Source organism: Bos javanicus, chromosome X, assembly GCF_032452875.1.
Source record: "Bos javanicus breed banteng chromosome X, ARS-OSU_banteng_1.0, whole genome shotgun sequence".
Lineage (NCBI taxonomy): Eukaryota > Metazoa > Chordata > Mammalia > Artiodactyla > Bovidae > Bos > Bos javanicus.
In genome coordinates this window covers 8,033,386-8,045,705 of record NC_083897.1, presented here as the reverse complement: position 1 = coordinate 8,045,705, position 12,320 = coordinate 8,033,386, and the positions used below count along the sequence as shown (strand labels likewise).

General features: G+C 40.0%; 1 protein-coding gene across 8 annotated transcripts in view; it reads right to left on the bottom strand.

Annotated features, from left to right (window-relative positions):
* XIAP (X-linked inhibitor of apoptosis) overlaps positions 1–11,694 on the bottom strand; it is a 39,960-nt gene extending 28,266 nt beyond the window's left edge. For 2 of the 8 annotated variants that reach the window (XM_061409509.1, XM_061409512.1), the window contains exon 1: positions 11,219–11,579. The gene's annotated coding sequence lies outside the window, so the exon portion shown is untranslated. The other 6 variants (XM_061409507.1, XM_061409513.1, XM_061409510.1 and 3 more) reach the window with 6 other exon arrangements.
* Positions 11,695–12,320: the final 626 nt, after the last annotated feature.

The following is a 12,320-nucleotide window of genomic DNA, read 5'->3' as shown; positions in this document are numbered from 1 at the left end:
ATGTACTGACCAGCCAAGGAAAACATCGAGGATCAATAGCAATACCAGAAGCTAAGAGAAAGGCATGGAACAGGTTCTCCCCAGAGCTTCAGGGATAGCATGGCTCTGCCAACACATTGATTTCAGACTTCTAGTTACCAGAACATGCGACAATAAATTTCCTTCTTTCTTTCTGGTCACACAGTATGTTGGATCTTAGTTCCTCAACCAAGGACTTAGCTTCCCCTACAGTGGAAGCTCGGAGTCTTAACCACTAGACCACCAGGGAAGTCCCTAAATTTCTACTGTTTTAAGTCACTCAGTTTGTGGTACTTTATTATGGCAGCCCAAAGAAACTAAAACAACGTTATAAATATGACAAAATGTAAGCAAGCAATATAACCCTATTAGCTCCCATTGCAGTACTACCATGCCAAATGAAACACATTATGTAATTAAGTAAAGGCATCTGTTTAAGGGTTTCCCAGGTGGCACAGTGGTAAAGAACCTGCCTGCCAATGCAGGAGACACATAAAGATGCAGGTTTGATCCCTGCATTGGGGAGATCTCCTGGAGAAGGGCATGGCAACCCATTCTAGTATTCTTGCCTGGAGAACTCCATGGACAGAGGAGCCTGGTGGGCTACAGTCCATAGGATTGCACAGACACAACTGAGCACACACACACACACACACATACCTGTTTAAAACTCAGAAGATGTATGTTTTTAGAATTTCATCTATGACATCTTCGCTGATTCATCCACTCAAAACCCTAGTATAGAATGACTACTCTTTGTGCCCTCAGTATATCTTCTAAATAATTTGAAGACCCAAGTTGTACTAGAACAAGACTGAATAATGACTGCATGTGTGTATGTTTATAGGTGTACCTATATTGTTAGAATGAAGGTCCTTTATGGCAAGGGCTCTGCCCTATCACATTTGTATTCCCAATTCCTAAAGCAATGAGTGACACAGTAGTGCTTAATCAATGTTGGGCAAAAGAATGAATGTTGAACCACCTCTATTTGGTCACAGCTGACACTATTCCACATTCTACCCACCACCTCCAATGGACTCTTGAAATCACTGTGAGTAGTAAAAATTGTTAATATGCCACTGTGACCAGAAAATGTGACCAAAATAGGAAATATATGCATATTATGTAAACAGTAAAACTCAAATCACATTTCAAAAATATGATTCATACAATTTTTCATAGTAATATAATAAAAATCTTATGTGTGCTAACCCAAAACACCATAATTTAAAATTTATCTTAAGATTCTCTCTTTGCTCATTATGTGTAGAAATATTTTAAGATTTTTTTCATCAGTTGTTTCTTGGCCCTACAGAAGATCCAGCATAGAGATCTCATCAAACTAGCAACATTCTCCCTGACCCAGTGGAGGTCAATCCCTCTTATAATAATCTTAAAAGTATTAGTTCCCTGTTTAGAAACAGCATTTTGATTTACAAAATTGTAGTATCTTAAAAAAGGTATCTACATAAATATAACATAGTATTAAAAAGCTGAATTTTAAAAATCTACTTGCCTTCAACAAAAGGGGTATATTTTTAAAAAACAGATTTTTAAAATTCAGTTTTATTATACTATGATGCATTGACACAAAAATTCAACTTTTAGTCAAATTGTTAATTTATACTACTAGGTTCTTCAAACCATGAAGCATATTTTCATTTAAGTTAAATGGTCAACAGAACATTTTTGAGGTTAATTACATTCAATAAAATCAAAAGTTCTCTCCCTAAAATTAAGCACTGCTGCTAAGTCGCTTCAGTCTTGTCCAACTCTGTGCGACCCCATAGACGGCAGCCCACCAGGCTCCTCCATCCCTGGGATTCTCCAGGCAAGAAAGCTGGAGTGGGTTGCCATTTGAGCCACTCAAATAACTGAATGGCGTTAAGGAGCACTTAGCCCATAAGCTCAGTCAATAACATCAACTTATTAATACTGTTGACTAAAATATATGCTTGATCATGAAGCCTACTTCTGTAAATACCTGAAAGGCCATGCTGAGAATCAACAAAGGGAGTATCAATTACATGTTCTACACTTTATTTAGAAAGTCATAGTAATACTTAAATTTGAGCCCAGACCTCCAATCTTTGCCAAACTGTTTATAATAATTAACTCCGCAGGTATAGTTCTCTCAGAATGGACCCACAGTAAGGTATTCTGTCATCTTTTCTTCAGTAAATCATGAGACTGTGCTCCCTCAAAGAATGTTTTTTTTTTTTTTTTTTGAATGAAGAATACACAGATTTGGGGCTCAATAATTCACTTAAGATCATAAGAAGGTTCAAAATCACTAGTATCCCCTCTTCCATTTTGCTGAAAACTGTTCAGTACTTAAGACAATTTATAGTGCTTGTTAATCAAGTCTTTGATTCAAACACAAACCATCTATAGCCCAAACTGTAGATCCACAGCATAGATTAATACTGTTTATGCTTATTCAGAGTCTATTAATAGATAAAAAATCTATGCTAAAATCAGAATAGGCAGAAAGACAAAATCTCATGATGGATACCAACCCAATATTTAATACAAACAAGGGTTTTTCTTTTTAAAAGAGGAGGAAAAAAGAAGCCTATTATTCAGACTGTGAATACTTTAATACGTTTATCCTTTAAGACCCTTTTCTGTGTACATGTATACATGCACATTATAAATATTTCTAATGAGGACTTATATGGCATTTTTATAATTTGCTTTTTTCTACTTAAAAATATATCATAAGCATCTCTCCACATCAATTTTTATATAGATTAGAACATTATTTTAACTGGATGACTAGTATCTGACTATATGAATCTATCATAACCTCACAATTTCATATTGCTGAACATGAATTTTAAATGTATATTTTTAAAAAGAGAAAATACACACATGATCAAATTCGAGAGGTACAAAAGTTGCATCCATTCCACCCCTGTACCTTAAACCTCCAGTTCCCTTCCAAGAAGCAATCACTCTTACCAGTTTCTCCCACAGTCTTTCAGAGATGTGTTACAGCATTTTAAAAAACACAAATGTTAATATACACACACACAGTTATGCATCTTCACTTCCAGGCTTTTCTAAAGCTAACAATTTTTTTACTATTATAAAATATGTTGGACTTAATGTCCTCCTGTTCATTTGCATTTTTTAAAATGTTGGCAATACTGTGTGACTGGGATTGAACCCCTGCCCCCCTGCACTGGGATTGTGGAGTCTTAACTACTGGGCCACCAGGAAAGTTCCTGTTTGTTTTTAACGTCAATATTAAAGTGATCTCACACAGCAGTGTGTCCTATCACCACTTATTTTTTATCTATCTTGTTTTCGACCAGGAATAGTCTTAAAGCTTGAAAGCTCATATTAATCTATGGAAAAAAAAAAAAAAAGAACATCTCAGCAGAAAACAAGTTACAAGTAGCAAATACTAATGGCCAACAAACATGCAAAAATGTTAAATATCATGAGTGATAAAAGAAATAAACATTTCAAAAGATACCATTTTTGTACGTTCTGGCAGAGATTGCCACCACTAACAATAAAAATCCAGCAGATGAGAAGATAAAGGACAACAGTCATTCTTGTTGGTGGAACTAAAAACTGGTACACCTTTTCTAGAGAGCAATCTGACAATACATTCTAAAAGCTTTAAATATATGGTTACTTTCTGAACCAGCCATTCTAGTACTAAAGCATTAACACTAAGGAAATGATCAAGGATGTTTTTTTAAAAATATGTATATGAGGATGTTCAGTACAGCAATATTTATTTAAAAAAAAACTCATTTCCAACAAAAGAGGACAACATTTTGTTAATGTAGATACTAGGCAACCTTTAAAAACTTAGGTTGTAGAATACTAATGTTAGGTAGTTAGAATAGAGAAAAGGAGTCCAAAATGGCAGTGGCTAAAAGACAAGGAAGGGAAAAGCCCTCGAAAATACAACAAAGGAAGGTCAAAGAAAGGTCCGAGGAGGACCCCAGTGAGGACTTCAGGTAGAACAGCACTCCTGCCAATTTGCATAGTGCAGGCCCAGGGGGAAGACGACATATAAAAGGAGGAGCCAGGTGCTCTCTTGAGCTCCCCCGCTGCCAGCCTCCCCCCCCCCCCCCGCCCCCGCCCACCGCCGCGTACACTCTTTCTCTCTCACTCTCTCCCCCGCGTGCGAATGCTCTTTCTCTCTCTCTCTCCCCCACCCCCACGCGCGTGCTCCTCCACTCTCTTCTTCGAGGATGGATTCTCCTGCTATCTTCTAAATAAAACAGAGCTGTAACACTTATTTGTCTAAGAGCTATGACACGGTTTGTTCAAGACCCAAGAGCTGTGACACGCTGAGGGCTTTAATGTCTATCGCTCCAAATCATTGTGAAGAGACAAGAACCGAGAAGCATACACTTGCCTGACACTACTAAACGACACAAATATGTGTTCATGATGTTGTATTAAGTGATAAAAGCTTGTTATAAAACAATATTGTCTAATATAACCCCAATTATAAAAAATACCAATATATAAGAGGCTTCTCCGGTGGCTCAGTTAGTGAAGAATTCGCCTGCAATGCTGGAGACCTAGGTTCGATCCGTGGGTTGGGAAGATACCCTGGAGAAGGGAATGGCTATCCACTCCAGTATTCTGGTCTGGAGAATTCCATGGACAGAGGAGACTGGCAGGCTACAGTCCATGGGGTCGCAAAGAGTTGGACACGACTGAGTGATATATAAAGATTTAGGCTAAATTACATATTAAAACTCTACTGTGGTTATCTCTGGGTACTGGGATTACTGACTTTAATTTTCTTCTTTACAGTTTTCTTAATTTTCTAAATTTTATCCAGCAAATAGATTCTAATTAAAAGAAAAAAGCAGTTGGACTCTTGATCAGTCAAGGTCCTTTATACAATTGTGCCCAGCAGGCTGGGGGTGTTATTTGGCTATCTGCCATATGACAATGTTTCCTTCACCTGTGAATAAAATGGCATGGTAAGCTATCATTGGGAGAAGGCAATAGCACCCCACTCCAGTACTCTTGCCTGGAAAATCCCATGGATGGAGGAGCCTGGTAGGCTGCAGTCCATGGGGTCGCTAGGAGTCGGACACGACTGAGCAACTTCAGTTTCACTTTTCACTTTCATGCATTGGAGAAGGAAATAGCAACCCACTCCAGTGTTCTTGCCTGGAGAATCCCAGGGACGGGGAGCCTGGTGGGCTGCCATCTATGGGGTTGCACAGAGTCGGACACGACTGAATCGACATAGCAGCAGCAAGCTATCATTAGTGGGGCCTGCTATTGCAAGGTTTTGGCTCTTTTTTCACAGAAAATAATTTTTATAACTTATAACAAGGAGAGGAAAGAATGTATTCTTAGGTCCTTATCTTTTTGCCTATTCTGAGAATTTGTCAACTTGCTACTTTGTAATATTATTGTCAATTATCAAGTTAAAAAAAGGGGGTCCTTCCCTGGTAGTCCAGTGGTTAAAGAGTCCAGGCTCCCACGGCAGATGGCAAAGTTTGACCCCAGTTGGGGAACTAAGATCCTGCATGCTGTGGCAAGGCCAAAAAAAAAAAAAAAAAAGAGGATACAGGTCAACTCCCAGAGATAAAAGCAGTAACCAGGTTATGTACAAGTGGTTGGCTGTGAACACATGTCTTTTGGTCCACTGCCTGGGTAGCAGTAAATCACTAGCAGAGAAGGCTGAGAAACATTAGTAATAATAATACCTGATTGCTTATTGTTAACTTGAGTTGAAAAGAAAAGATTTCACTGAAAAATGTCTGAGTGATATCTATTGCTGGAGTTCTAAACTTGTTCACTTAATACCTTGAGAAAATAATTTTGGGCACTGGTAAGAAAGCAGTCTCCCCTGATCTTCAGCCAAAAATTTCCCTGAAATAATTTTTACAAAAGGGCAGCTCAGAATCAAGAACACGGAAAAGTAAAATCATTATATTTGACATCCAAAGGCAAAACTTATTCAACATAATTTACTTATATTTGTGCTAAGCAGGATAATAGAAATCACTTTTTCATTTTCAGATAAAGAAATTAAAGCATAAGGAAATTAAATGATTTGATGAAGGCCACAGAAACCAGAACTTATTCTATTTGATACTCGCTCAGACTTCCCTTTCACTTTTCACTTTGATGCATTGGAGAAGGAAATGGCAACCCACTCCAGTGTTCTTCCCTGGAGAATCCCAGGGACGGGGGAGTCCGGTGGGCTGCTGTCTCTGGGGTCGCACAGAGTCGGACACAACTGAAGCAACTTAGTAGCAGCAGCAGCAGCAGATAACTTATGCTGATAGAGTGATCAGGATGCTACTGCTAAGTTGCTTCAGTCATGTCCGACTCTGTGCAACCCCACAGACGGCAGCCCACCAGGCTCCCCTGTCCCTGGGATTCTCCAGGCAAAAACACTGGAGTGGGTTGCCATCTCCTTCTCCAATGCATGAGAGTGAAAAGTGAAAGTGAAGTTGCTCAGTCACTTCCGACTCTTCTCGATCCCATGGACTGCAGCCCACCAGGCTTCTCCGTCCATGGGATTTTCCAAGCAAGAGTACTGCAGTGGGGTGCCATGGTACTGGAAAAAATCAGATGGTTCCACAAATGCCATTCTGAGGTTTTTTTGATAAATGACTTGGTGAATGGGTAGTAACTACCCTAAATCTTTCTCATGATTAAGTATTCTCTTCCATGATCATGTTGGGATCACAAGCAAGTACAGAAAAAAGTTCTTGATAAAGGGCAATATCTTTTCTTTTTCCCCAGCAAAAATATTGTACTCTTTCCAAAAGCCACTCTGTTGTCTCTAAGCAAACATTTAGTAGGTTTGTCTTCCATTGGGATTGAGTTGAAAAATGACACAAAATGAAGGAAACGTTGCTACAGTGACTACAAGCCACATTAAAATAGTACAACATATTTAATGAATGCTCCATGTGTTTTAAACACTGTAGACCAATTTTCATTTCCCTCTACCTCATCATTTTAACTATATGCATTTTCTCTAATCTACTAAAACATGCTGAATTTAAACTAAGTTTCTAATCCTATTTGTTTCAAAGGTCAGAATTTAACCAGGAACTTGTGTGATTTCACAGCCCATCCTCTTTTACCATGTTACCTCCAATAATAACTAAAATATGTAATGTGCTTTATAATCTACAATTTTTTCATGTGTGGTAGCTAATTTAACCTACACATCCTACACCCATTTGAAATATTGGGAAACAGTGATTTTCTGACTGGTTGTTACTCATCAAAGATCATGTGGCCAGTGAAAGTGAAAGTGAAGTCGCTCAGTCATGTCCGACTCTTTGCGACCCCATAGACTGTAGCCTACCAGGCTCCTCCGTCCATGGAATTCTCCAGGCAAGAATTCTGGAGTGGGTTGCCATTTCCTTCTCCAGGGGATCTTCCAGACCCAGGGACTGAATCCGGGTCTCCCGCATTGTACGCAGATGCTTTACCATCTGAGCCACCAGGGAAAAAATGCAAACCCAGTGATTATGACCAATCTAGGTGTAAGGACACTTCCCTGGTGGCTCAATGGTAAAGAATCCACCTGCCAATGCAGGAGATGTGGGTTCAATCACTGGGTCAGGAAGATCCCCTGAAGAAGGGAATGGATGGCTACCGACTCCAGTATTCTTATCTGGAGACTTTTATGGTCAGAGAAGCCTGGCAGGCTACAATCCATCAGGTTGCAAAGAGTCAGACATGACTGAGCAACTGAACAATAACAAAAGGTATAAGGAAATTACTATTGGAATTATTTGTAGAAAGGGTAGTCCAGTAAGGTAAAAAATGTTAGGCTCTGTGCCCTTTCAGGGCTTGAAAAATTAGGTGGAGCCACAAAAAGCACATCACATAGCAATATATGCTGAGAAGTCTGTGTTATGAGGTCAAAAAAATCATTACAGGAATAAGCATAAAAGTTCAAACCATATATAAGTATTTACAGATATACCAGAGAATACACAGTGGCACCAGCTTTGCCCAGTTTAGGACATTAGCTTTAACTCACTCAGTTCAACCTCTGTCTGACCATCTGAGTTCAAGCTATTCCCAGTCAATGCAGGTAAACCTCGCTTTTTACCACAACCCATATTCTTGAAAATATTCATGTATTATAGAAGCAGATCAGAATGACAGTGAATCACATGTATCCAGAACAAAGACTGGGTACCAATTATACCAAATAAAATCCCCAAATGTATCAAATAGCACAGCTACAACTATATCATAATTATAAATAAAAGTCCATGCCAAGTTCTACAAAATGGACATAAATATGCTTTTATCATACAAAGGACAACCTACTAAGTATATGCAGAGTAGATTAACATATAACGTAAGTTTGGCCTCAAGTTCTTATGGCAGATACATTTTTCTTATATAATATTCCAAATGCTCTTTTCATGCTTTGAATTAAGTGGAACAAATATACTTTAAAATTTATGAAAAAGAAACATGGAGGCAACGAGGTTGAATGATTCGCTCACAATCCCTCAGCTAATCAGAAACAAACTCAACACAGGAACTCAGGCTTTCAATCTAAGGCTCTTTCCATTGTACCACATGACCTCTAAGATGTGAAAATAATATTTGTTCCACTACTGTTTTTAACCTCCTCAAATCTACTCACACAATGACCTTAAACTGTGCTACAGATTACATTCTGTAATACTATTACCAGATTAGACCACAAAGTTTGAGACATGACAGCTCATGATAATCTCCCAACCTCAAGAGAACAAGGGCATCTATTTTGCCATATTCATCTTTGGGATTCTACCACATAGTACAATACCTGGCATATACTGTAGGTGCTCAGTAAGTTTTTTTTTTTTTTTTAATAAATCAGCGGGTTTTTTAAAATCTGTTAGTACCAGCTACCAGATTTAAATATGGGACCAAACAAAAACAGGAAAATATCATTATTTCACACTTGGAGTCTCTAAGCATTTATAATATAAACAAACCATTTACTAAATGAGTTAATGTTTATAACCAAATACAAGGGAACATTTATGTTAGTAAAATACTTCAAGCACAATACAAGTTAATGTTTACAACCAAATACAAGGGGAACATTTATGTTAGTTAAATATTTCAAGCTCTATACAAGTTAACTGAGTCATTAATTACAGTAATTCTTATCTAGTGAAATGGACCTGACTTTTAGTCAGTATTCCCTTCTCCCCCACCTCGTTGGAGTCATCGAACGCACTAGAAAGCAGTAAAATTACAGGTGTAGTACAAGGTGCACTGGACTAGGACCTAGACTCTAGTCCAAGCTCTGTTAATAATTAGATATATGACCTTGGGCAATTCACTTTTTTTTTCTTGCGTCTTAACCTGGTAATAAAAACAAAAGAGCTGAACTACTAATCACCAGGGACCTTTACTGTCTTAATTTTTTTATATGATTTTTACAAAGATTTCTACGTTCAGAATTTTTTTTGTGTCAAATTTGATATCCTGAATGTTATAATTTGTTAATTATTCAATAATTAAAAGCTTAGCATATTTTCCAAAACTATATAAAGACTAATACAATATCGTTACCTTCTTACATTAGGAGCAACAGGAGAAAACCAAAGATGAAATATGAGCATCAGATAATCAGGCCTGCTTTGCCAGTTGGGCTGACATGAACCTCTCTGGATTTTACAAATCACTGATACATAAATACATATGGGTATATATACACATACCATTGATACTTGTTTATACTGATATACATACATATACATACATGTGTGAAAACTTTAAAACTTGTTTTAGCTTTAAAATCAATACTTGTTCACGGTGAGAATTTCAAACAGTACCTTAGGTCACACGTGAGGTGCAAAATAAAAAGCCTCCCTCCAACCTCCAGAAGTAACCACTGTTAACATTTTCTTTGTACATCCTTCAAGAACTTTTCTGAGCACATACATCTAGATGTGTGTGTATGTATAAATCTTTTTAACTTCTTCAATGATGAAGAAAAATACCACAAGCACTGGCTTCATAAACATGTTAAATACACTTTAAGTAGGTAGCACAGTTGTATGGCACAAAGTGGTATATGCTTCAGAAATGTTCACTGAATACATCTTCATTGTCTTGATTGGAGGCTAAGTGGAGCAGTTGCACAGAAAGAGCAACAGCAAGGAATCGACTAGCATTAGGCAAGCCATGACATCTTCCTATGCCTTAGTTTCTGCTTTTGTAAGTATCATGGGTGGACTAAGACCCCTTCCAGTTCTAAAGTGTGATAATTCAATAACAGGAAAAAATGTGTAGAAAAAGTTTAAGATAAGAGTTAATAAAATCACTGATTGATGAAAAAAAAAATACAGTGAAAAAAAAAATAAAGTGTGATAATTCTAAGATGGCTGTCACAGTATTCTCTTGAACTGGATATAACAAATGTTAAGTAAAAAAGGAGAGAAAAGAAACACTATAGAAACCTCCGACCTTACAAGAGTAAATTTCTCTGCCATTAACTATCATGGTAGCACATTTGTGACATAAGTAGTGATGCAATTATATCTGAAAACAAAGTAGTAGATTATTAAAATTGATAGGTTTTTTTTTTTTTTTTTTACAAAGCTTTGATTGACGTTTTTCTTTTTTTGGAGGTGGAGAGGGCTGTTGCTTAGTGTCAGCAATAACCACTCTCCCTCCTCCCGATGAGAAAACAATTAAGTGTATTATGGAGTTAAAATAATGAAACTGAAAGTTAGACTGAATTTTGTTTTACTCACAGAATATGCTGGGGAGGTGACAAAGGTTGGAAAGAATTACTAGCTAATTTCCTCTTCCGGAAGGTCTTTGGCTTCTATTCTTTCTGTTCACATGCTCTTACCAGACACACTCCACCCAGCTCCATACCTGGCACAGGCATCAGATGGAGGGGGGTGGGGGGGGTCCCCTTTGATCATTTTTTTAAGAAAGTTCTTGGACTCGATTTACCTTAGGGGTCACGGGGTTTGAGGAGGCACGCAGGCGGCCTGAAGCCACCCACGCCTTTCTTCGCCAGTCCCGGAACCTGGGCACGAACCCCGGGCGGGCCACTAGCGCCCGGCAGGGGCTGCCCTCTTGCCCTCCCTCGCAGCGCGGGGCCCAAGGAGAAGGAGGGGAGAAGAGAAGGGAAGAGAGAAGGAGAGGGGAGGGGAGAGAAGGAAAGGGGAGGGAGGCGGAAGCCCGTCCGGGCAGTACCCACCGCGCCAGGAGAGCCGGCCTAGATCGCCCGAGGCGCCCCGCGCGGTGCTGAGAGGAGGGTCCTGGAGGAGGGGCGGCCCAAGCCCCAATCTGGAAGTGCCAACTCCTCTCGGCGGCCAGGCCCCAGCCTAGAAGGAAACGGAAGTCCCTTCCTTTCCCTCACTCGCCCGCCCACCGCCCGGAGCAACCACGGTCGGGGAATCCACAGTGCCTCCAAGCCAAGGCCTCAAAGAGTCAAGGCACGCGGCGCAGCCCGTCTGTCTCCCGCCCGAGCCGCGCCGCCGAGCCCCTCAAAGTCTTCGGGCCTCCGCCCCCGCCGCGAGGCCAGCCTCCCGCTCAGTGAAGCTCCTCCTTCTTCTCCCTCCGCCATTTTCCAACTTACCCTTCCAGCCCTAGATTTGCGCTGAGCCAGCCCGCCCGCGGCTCCGCCGAGGTCCGGCCACTCCCTCAGGCTACCGTCACAAACGAAGCCCTATTTACCCCACCTGCCCCTCCCCGCCCCCCCCCCCCCCGACCGCCTAGAAACCAGAACCTGACAGAGAGGGCGCGCACGCGCAGTGGACATCTCGTAGTCCCCGCCCCCAGCTCCAGTGTTTCCTCTTTTGGCCTCGAGGTATTTTTCCCACGGTTTTTACCTGCTGAGCCCTGGAGGGAAGGAGTAATAGAGATAAAAGACTGAAAAGATAGAGTGAACATGTCCAGTTCTTGCTGGAGACCACTTAATGTGCTTGGCGTGTGACTACTTCTTGGTTGTAATTTTGACAATCCTCTAAGGTAGGCACTCTCATGGTAAACCAATTTTAAGAGAGGAAGTTGAGGCCCAGAGATGCTAAGTGCCCCAATAGCACACAACTAATAAACAAGGGAACTGGGAGTAGAATATGACCTGTGTTCAAGAACTGAAGGTGAAAGGAAAAAGAAAGACACTCAATAGCTAACAGGAGGGAAAGGGGCAGGGCACAGCCTTTGAAAGAGGCTGATTAGAGAACATAAACTGATTAGAATCAAATGTGTCTAAGATGGCAGAACTGTTGAATTCAACTAGACTGATCCTCAATCAGCAAACTAAATGACACACCCAGAAGTGCCATGACAGTTCCATG